This window comes from Sprattus sprattus, assembly GCF_963457725.1.
Source record: "Sprattus sprattus genome assembly, chromosome: 2".
Lineage (NCBI taxonomy): Eukaryota > Metazoa > Chordata > Actinopteri > Clupeiformes > Clupeidae > Sprattus > Sprattus sprattus.
Window position 1 is genome coordinate 45,585,019 of NC_137921.1, and position 9,104 is coordinate 45,594,122.

The window sequence follows — 9,104 nt, forward strand, 5'->3', positions numbered from 1 at the left end:
ATCACCCCAGGAAAATTCCCTGGCCTCAACCTCCTCACAAAACGAGTGAGACAGGGGACCTCTGGTCAGGTATGGGTTGACTCAGCACTGCAATCCCAAAATGAACAGTGAGAGTCTGAAAGTAAAAACATAACTAACCCTAGTGTGGAGATCAGACAAAGGTAATAAATAAAGGTAATTTAAAGGTGTAAAGATCAGTTAGAGGTAATATGATAAATAAATACAAATACTTAAAATGGGTCAAAGTACGTCCAACTCAGAAGACGTACATGATGATGATAATGAGAGGTGGTTTAAAATGTCTACAACACAGACATAAGAGACTTCTCATTTGTCCGACTTGAATTGAATGCTCAGTCAGCAGCAAATGAATGTCATTCAGGATGAAAACACAATAATGAGTTCTCTTGTTATGTCTGTTCACATATTATAGTCTAATTAAAGTAAGATCTCTCTTCTTGGCCATAACAGAACTTGGCATTTTTGTAACATTGAAAGGGATGCTACCTTAGTGCTTATCCAACTGCAGAGCAGAAGCTTTGTGTTAATTTATTTGTGTGTGATTTGGGCTTGGCACAAGGTTTGGAGCAACTTCTCCACACCATGATTAATTAGTAAGTATTAAGAATGAGGCACATTCCACTTTACTCTATCGCTAAATCACAACTTGAGTGTAGACAGAACTACATGGCCTCTCTGTGTGCGGATAACATGTAATAGTATGCCATCACCTGGTCAATAAGGATACATTTTTCTTCCATAAATAATGGATAAAATGTCATCAAGCCGCAGACAAGGCTTCTCCACAGGAGGCATTTTAAGATTAGAACCTTTTAGTGATAAGGGAATCATTACCGTCGGGGAGAGAGCAGCTTATGCTATATCTCACATGAGCCGGCTGTTGCTGGATCAGTCGGATACATTGCAGAGATTCTAAAACACCCAGACTTTATCTCCACCACTCTGAACATTCTTACTTAAGTAATGGTTAAACGGTCATGACTTTGGAAATGTATCACGGCAAAATCAACATAGGCAAGGTTGTCTGACATAGTAATATAATAATAAAGATGCTAATAAACAGGTTTATTAGCAAGCGTTAATTTGCTATTTACCTTATAACCACTGTTTATCAGACATGCTGCTATGTGTGTAGACTAAAATGTAAAAACTACTTTTGTAGCATTTATAAAGAGGTAATAAAGATGTTATACCTTTCTCTACAGTAGAATACGATGTTCAAAGGCAGGTGTTTTTAAAAATTTACGTATTATTATGACTGCCGAGTTTTTTTCATTTTAATTTTTTTTTTGTTTGCCGATTTTCTGTCAACCATTCCCGGGACACTGAAACACCGGGGTGCACGAAATTTGGTGGGCATGTAGCCCCACTAGATTAGCGTGGAACCATTGATTTTCGTTTTGATCCGTTGCACCCCCGTCAGACTGGACCCCTTTTAAACAGGGTGGGGCGATTCAGTTTTCTGTGAATAAGTCGAAAACCGTAGGGCCTAGGAGGACCAAATTGTTTTGGTATGTTGGTCTTTAGAGGCCACGTCAACCATTCCACTACCACTTATTTCATGTATAGCGCCACCTAGTTACAAATGAAAAAGCAAAAATGGAGTCTTGTAAAAAATGTTAATTGTAAGTTGACAAGGTCAGAACTGCACGAAATCGGAGGTGTGGGATCATTATGACACCTTCTGATTGCACGTTAAAGGTGCAATAAGGATCAATAGCTATTGGCTAAAGGTATGCTAGCAGCTAAAACTAACGAAATCTCTTGAAATTTGCTGACTTTGACATTATGACAAACTAGTTACTCAACGACTGTCCTTACACAGTCAAACATCAAGCAAGTGCAAAACAAGACTAAGCAAGACGGCAAATAAGCTACTTACTAGATCGGCAGAAGGTAAACAACTCAGGTCGGCGGGCTGCGGCAATACACAGAACGCAGTTATATGCCTATCGACCCTGCTATGCCAATGGCACCGACGCTATTCTCCATATTAAATGTCATTGTAGCGCCCCAATTTTTTTTTAAGCTGTTATTTTAAGTTTAAACTGCTTATCCTAACCCTAATCCTGAAGCATAATTGTTGCATAATGCACCTTTAAGTTTCGTGGAATTCCGTTCACGGGGGGGCATGCAATACATTGATTTATATGGTTATACACCAACTGGCGCAACACAGTTTTCTTCGAATATCCCGAGAACCGTAGGGCCTAGGAGGGCCAAATTGCTCTTGTATGTTTGTGTTAAGGGGCCATGTCAACCCATACCATAACCAGTCATTACATGTATAGCGCCACCTAGTTAAAAATTAAAAAGCAAAAATTAGGTGTTTTAATCGCATATACGTCAAAGTGCTCGAAAAATTACCAAATTTGCCAGGGACATCAAGCCTGTAACCATCCATCTTCGGTAGAGTTTTTGTCCATGGATGGAGCTAAATGTCTCTGTAGCGCCCCCTAGAAACATTGCAAAAAAACCTGCGCATTGGGGTTATTTTGGCGTAGGTTGACGGAATTCGGTACACGTCTTCATCATGCTTGGACGCACCAAAAATTCTCTTGACGCCATGGTGGCAGGTCCACAGGAAGTCGGCCATTTGGAGTGGAAGATACGTTTTGATGGCGTTTGCACACCTCGCATCTGATCGAACTCCTCCGACAGATTTAATGGTAACGCCTTGAAATGTGGTAGTTTACTCTTCAGCCATGGGCGACTAAAAGTTATTTAAGATTTTCTCATTAGTTGGAAGGTGTGGGTGTGGCAGACCCTCAAACTTTGCCAACTTGTTAGTGCTTGCCACAAAACACAAAGTCTCTTATAACTCAATCGCATATATGTCAAAGTGCTCGAAAAATTACCAAATTTGCCAGGGACATCAAGCCTGTAACCATCCATCTTTGGTAGAGTTTTTGTCCATGGATGGAGCAAAATGACTCTGTAGCGCCCCCTAAAACATTGCAAAAAACCCTCCGCATTGGGGTTATTTTGGCGTAGCTTGACGGAATTCAGTACACGTCTTCATCATGCTTGGACGCACCAAAAAGTCTCTTGACGCCATGGTGGTAGGTCCATAGGAAGTCGGCCATTTTGAGTGGAAGATGCGTTTTGACGGCATTTGCACAACTCACATCTGATCAAACTCCTCCGTCGGATTTAATGGTAACGCCTTGAAATGTGGTCAGGTTACTCCTCAGCCATGGGCGACTAAAAGTTATATAAGATTTTCTCATTAGTCGGAAGGTGTGGGCGTGGCAGACCCTCAAACTTTGCCAACTCGCCAGTGCTTGCCACAAAACACAAAGTCTCTTATAACTCTTGCGTACATTGTTTGATCCAGAGAAAATGTCTTAGGGTGGACGCTGGATCTGGCCCGAACGTGTACATATGCCTGACTGATATCACCTATAGCGCCACCTGTTGGTGGTTGGAAACTTCACTTTGTTTCCACACCTCTTTATGTGACCTGTTTTAACAAACTACATTGCAAAAGAAAAATATACCAAAACAATCCACAAAAAAGTAGTACACAAAACATTCCATAACCAAATCATCAAAATCTATCACAAATAATTCCTTTAATACATAAAAATGAAACACAAACCAATTTACACACACAAAACACATACAAACACACTGACAACCATGACTCATTCTGTGCCAAAACCTACTAAACAGTTCGGCGGTCCTATTTTGTAAAGCTTTGCGTTCCGTCTAGTTTATTTTATTATTGTTTTATGTATTTCAAGTACATTCAGTATTGCACAGATCTGTTGTTGCTAAGGTCAAACAAGGGCAGAGCAAAGGCAAGCCATGCTCTGTCTACCCAGTTTTCATTTTGGTTTGTGCGGGGATATTTCCCAAACAGTAACAACAATGGCTCTAATGACTTTACAATGCAACGGCCCATGGCAAGAATATCAAACCAATCTATCGATTTATTCCTCTGCCTCAAAAGTGCAGTAAATGCTGACACATAGTCTCATGCATGTCATTTCCCTTGTATTACTGTTCTTCATTGGAATAGTCACAAGACAACCGTATGTCAGTTAAGCCGTTCCTTTTCATGAGTATCCTGAATAAAAACATTTGTTTGCGAGACCATATATAACTTATACAGTGTGCCTTGGACATGGTTATCAAGCCAATGCATTGACCACATCTAACTGCTGTCAGTGCATTTCAGTTTAATGGTAATATTGAAAATTCCCAAAGCACCTTGATATATTGTGTGCCTGCTTTCTCTCTAGTATGAAGGATATGAATGGGTTAGATTTGCTATTGCTGAAATATTCCACATTACATTCACATTTAAAGCATTGCATCTCCCTCCTAACACAGCTCTCCAGCAATACCCTGAAGCTTATCTTTCACAACTTCTTTGCACTGGCAAATTTCCACTTTTAGGCAAGTCATTAACTGATCTTCCCTTCATCATATGTTACGTGGTGAGAATCAATTACCATTTTGTTGGTGCTAATACAATTGCAGTACAGTTGCAGTTTCAGATTCATAGCCCTTATTACTTTTCCTGTTCAAATGGGAGCATGGCAAGTTCAACTGAGGTGATACAATTTTTATTGTCACTTTCTGTATTTCTTTAGCTACTGTGTAGCACCATTACTGGGGCCCACTGGCAAATCAATAATCATTAAAACTGCAAAATCACAGATACAAAAAGGCCTATTAGCAAACACATGGCTTTATTATGCAAAATTCTCACAGCGTAAGTATTACTTGATAGAATGAGAGACACTTCCATGAAGATAAACTGAGCAGTTTCTGTTGGCACAGTTGTCTCTAGAATGATGACTAGCTGACGTTTGCAGAAAATACTTGCATACTTGTACATTTAACCAAGTAAGGGCAGTTAGACTAAAGCTGCTGCATTGAAAGGGCCGTACGTGACAAACCGGTGCAGCTTCTGATGTCAGCTGTATTCACCATTGTGGGGTTGGAGGTAATTAAAAAAAATACCACCGTTTACTTTAGACTTGTACTGAAAGTCATTCTGAGATGAGCTTACTGGGTATCGACATCCCAGGTCCTCTCCCAAACAGAGTTATGCATTACCATGTGCTAATGAACACCTGCTGGTTCTCAACTCCTAATGGCTTGCACTGATGGTGGTCCATTGTTTTTTGTTAATTAGATCCAATCATACATTAACCACTTATTAGTATCTCAGGAGCTGTACAGGCATACTGAAAGTCAGTGTGTCTATTTTCCTATCTAACACTTCTTTACCGATGGTTTAGGAAAGCCTTGTTTCAACATGCATAGATAGAAAGCCTTATTTTCACAGAGGTGACCTAAAGCTGAGATCAAACATCTTATCTTGTTTAACACAAGGCAAAGTCCTTTGCCAGGCATGGGTCATATTATCAGAATGAAGGCCATTGTGTAAAACAGTGTTTTATGGGTTGTCGGCCTGAAATTGCCATGCATGCTTGCCCTTCCATATTTGGCACCCTTTAATAAATTGTGGACTACCTGTCAAAAAAGCCCAGTGGGAGTGACAGTATCATCTCCCCTGTGCATAATGCCTCACTTGGAGAGTGTGCAGCAAAAGATTGGACATGGCCCTGCATGTAAGCCTCTCAACATGGAGAATCGATGAGGCTGCCTTTAGTCTGTCTCACAATTGAGCCCTGGCATTGCGCTTATGTCATGTCGCTCAGGATACTTCTGATATGACAGCGCAGAATATTTATCATTTGAGTGGCTGTGACAAGCAATTCTCCACTGGAACAGAATAAAATAAGGAGACAGAGACTTTTTTCTGTGAAAGGGGCTAACCTTTATTATTCTGAGTGAGCATGTCGGTGAAATGGCACGCACGCACGCACGCACGCGCACACACACACACACACATACACACTGAGGCATTTACCATGCAGGTAGTGGTATCCTGCAGGAAGGGGGTTTATATAATGATGAAATAAGGTCACCTGAAAAAAATGAGTCTTCTTTCAAGAGGAAGTGTTTCAACGTGCAAGTACTGCATAAAGACAACAAAACACAGTTGTTTGAATGCTTCAAATGATTTCTACATACTGCAAGATCTGTAACGTCTGTAGGTTATATAATAGAATAGAATAGATATTATTAAAAGCAACCTTGTGTGTTCTCTATGTGCTGTTCTCTTTTCTAGTAATACTTATCTGCAGAAGCTATTTATTCAATTTACAAAAACGTTCCAGAAATTATTTCCTTTGTGCCAGGGTTTTAAATTCTTTCTCCCCACATTCTTTGGCTAATTTTCCAATTCAGGCATTTACTATTAAATATTCTTAAATGTGTTTGAAACTAGTGTAGACTCTATGTGAATTTGATCCCTCATTATTTTAGATGGACTGACAAAACAACACCCATTTTCCCTTTTTGTCTGACTCTCTAAGCAATATCACTTTTGTGGCTTGATTATAGAAATTACACAAGTAAATTCCCCTGAATACAAAACTGCCTGGGACAGCCATTTGGCAAGCACACCAAACAACAACATGGTTTTCATCGGCATTGTTAAAGCAATCTGTCCCCATCCAAAAGGTTGCTGAGAGTAGAGTGAAGATGACGATATGGGAGCTTCACACACACTTCAATAAGCCCAACTCATTGAGAATGTCCAACTCACTAAGAATGTCCAACTCACTGGGAATGTCCAACTCACTGGACATGCCTCCAGTGCTGAAGTGCTGAAGCCAGTTAAGGAATAGCCTGGGTCTGGCATTACAAGGCATGGGTTTAAAAGCAAAGTTGATTGAGCGCCAACCTTTTTGTGTTTATTATTTTGGTATTGCTTTTTGTAATTCTGTGTGTGTTGGGGGTGGTGGAAGCAGTACCTCATTATCCTCTACAGCTGTTGATGACAATAAACAGAATATGAGAATGCGCCAGACCAGGATACCAGGACCAGATCAACAGACCCAGATTCCAAACATCAAACAAATGAAAGAATCAGCCTCTCCTGCTTTGGCGAGCAACACACAGAGGCATCACTGCTCACGGTTGGACCTCAGAAATTTAGGATTTATTTATTTATTTGTTTCTTGGGTTGGTCACGTGGGCCCATAGTCATGGTCTTACGTGTAAGATCTGAGAGCTTTTCCTAATGGCCAAAGGGATCTTTATCCTCCGTCGAGTCGGACAGTCAACTTTGCACATCAATCCCTCTGAAATATAAATGGTGTGGCACAGGGGGAGTGAAAATCTGCACCATGTGCAAAGGCAGACTGAGCTCTCGGGTAGCGTGTTCATGCGTCATTCTCACTTCTCAGACAAATGAACAGTGGCATTTTTTTTGCTGTTGGATTTATTGTTTCAGTATAGATTTTTGCCAGATCCTGCAACAGCTATTGAAGGGTTTCTCTTTTTCTCCCCCTGTGCGGCTAAAATGTACCTCTGTCTCACAATGGGACGAATCAATGCTGATGTACCAGGGCGTTTAGCTTTACATACATCACACTGTCATAAAGTCTATGAGCTGTCAGATTGGTGCGCCACACATCAAATGGGGACTCCTCACACGTTATGTATATGAGTCTGACATCGAGATACTGTATGGTGGTCCCCTGTTTTCAAAAGCAATATGCTCTTTTTCATATTACATTTTCCACCAGATGGAGAAAACTCCCTGTATAGAAGTACACACAGTTCTCTTCCTCCAACCTCATCCAAACGGTCACAGATTCATGCACACATTACCAGTCGTGAAATTGGGGCTGCACTTCACTTACAAAGAGGAAGAATCTGCCTGTGCTTTCAAATATCTCTGCTTCTATGCCTTTAAAAAAAAAAGACGGTCTGCTGCCTGACTCATCTTTCTATTGATATCCACTTATTTCACGTAAAAAGAGACAGTGTGCGAGAAAATGAAAGAGAGAGATAGAGCGCATGTGACTGTTCCTTGATTATCTGAAAGATTTCCATATACAGTACTGTGCAAAAGTTTTAGGCAGGTGTGAAAAAATGCTATGAACTAAGAATGCTTTGAAAAATGTAAACAATAAATGTTTATTTTTTATCCATTTACATGGTAAGACTGAGCACAGCAACAAGACACAACGTAGTTATACTGCATCAGCAGGGTCTCTCCCAGACAAAGATTTCAAAGCAGACAGGGGTTTCAAAATGTGCAGTTCAAGCTCTTTTAAAGAAGACTTTGAGGATCGTAGACGCAGTGGTCAGCCAAGGAAACTTAATGCAGCTGATGAAAAACACATCAAGCTTATTTACCTTTGAAATCGGAAGATTTCAAGCAGTGGCATCAGCTCAGAACTGGCAGAAACCAGTGGTACCCAGGTACAGACATTTACTGTCCGGGGAAGTCTGGCCAGAAGTGGTCTTCATGGAAGAGTTGCAGCCAAAAAGCTCTACCCCGACAAGGAAACAAGGCCAAGTGACTGAACTAAGCACGGAAACATAGAAACTGGGGTGCAGAAACATGGCAGAAGGTGCTCTGGACTGATGAGTCAAAATTAGAAATATTTGGCTGTAGAAGAAGGCAGTTTGTTCGCCGAAGGGCTGGAGAGAGGCACAATAATGAGAGTCTGCAGGCAACAGTGAAGCATGGTAGAGGTTCCTTTCCAGTTTGGGGCTGCATTTCTGCAAGTGGAGTTGGAGATTGGGTCAGGATGAATGGTGTCCTCAATGCTGAGATACAGGCAGATACTAATCCATCATGCAATACCATCAGGGAGGCGTATGATTGGCACCAAATGTATTCTGCAGCAGGAACATAACCCCAAACATACAGCCAATGTCATTAACAACTATCTTCAGCTTAAAGAAGAACAGAAAGTCCTGCAAGTAACGTATGAGCCCTACAGAGCCCTGATCTCTACATCATCGAGTCTGTCTGGGTTTACATGAAGAGACAGAAGAATTTTAGGAAGCCTACATCCACAGAAGATCTGTGGTTAGTTCTCCAAGATGTTTGGAACAATTTACCGGCCGAGTTCCTTCAAAAACTGTGCGCAAGTGTATCTGGAAGAATTGATGCTATTTTGAAGGCAAAGGGTGGTCACACCAAATATTGTTTTAATTTAGAATTTTCTTCTGTTCCTTCACTACATTTTGTTAATTTA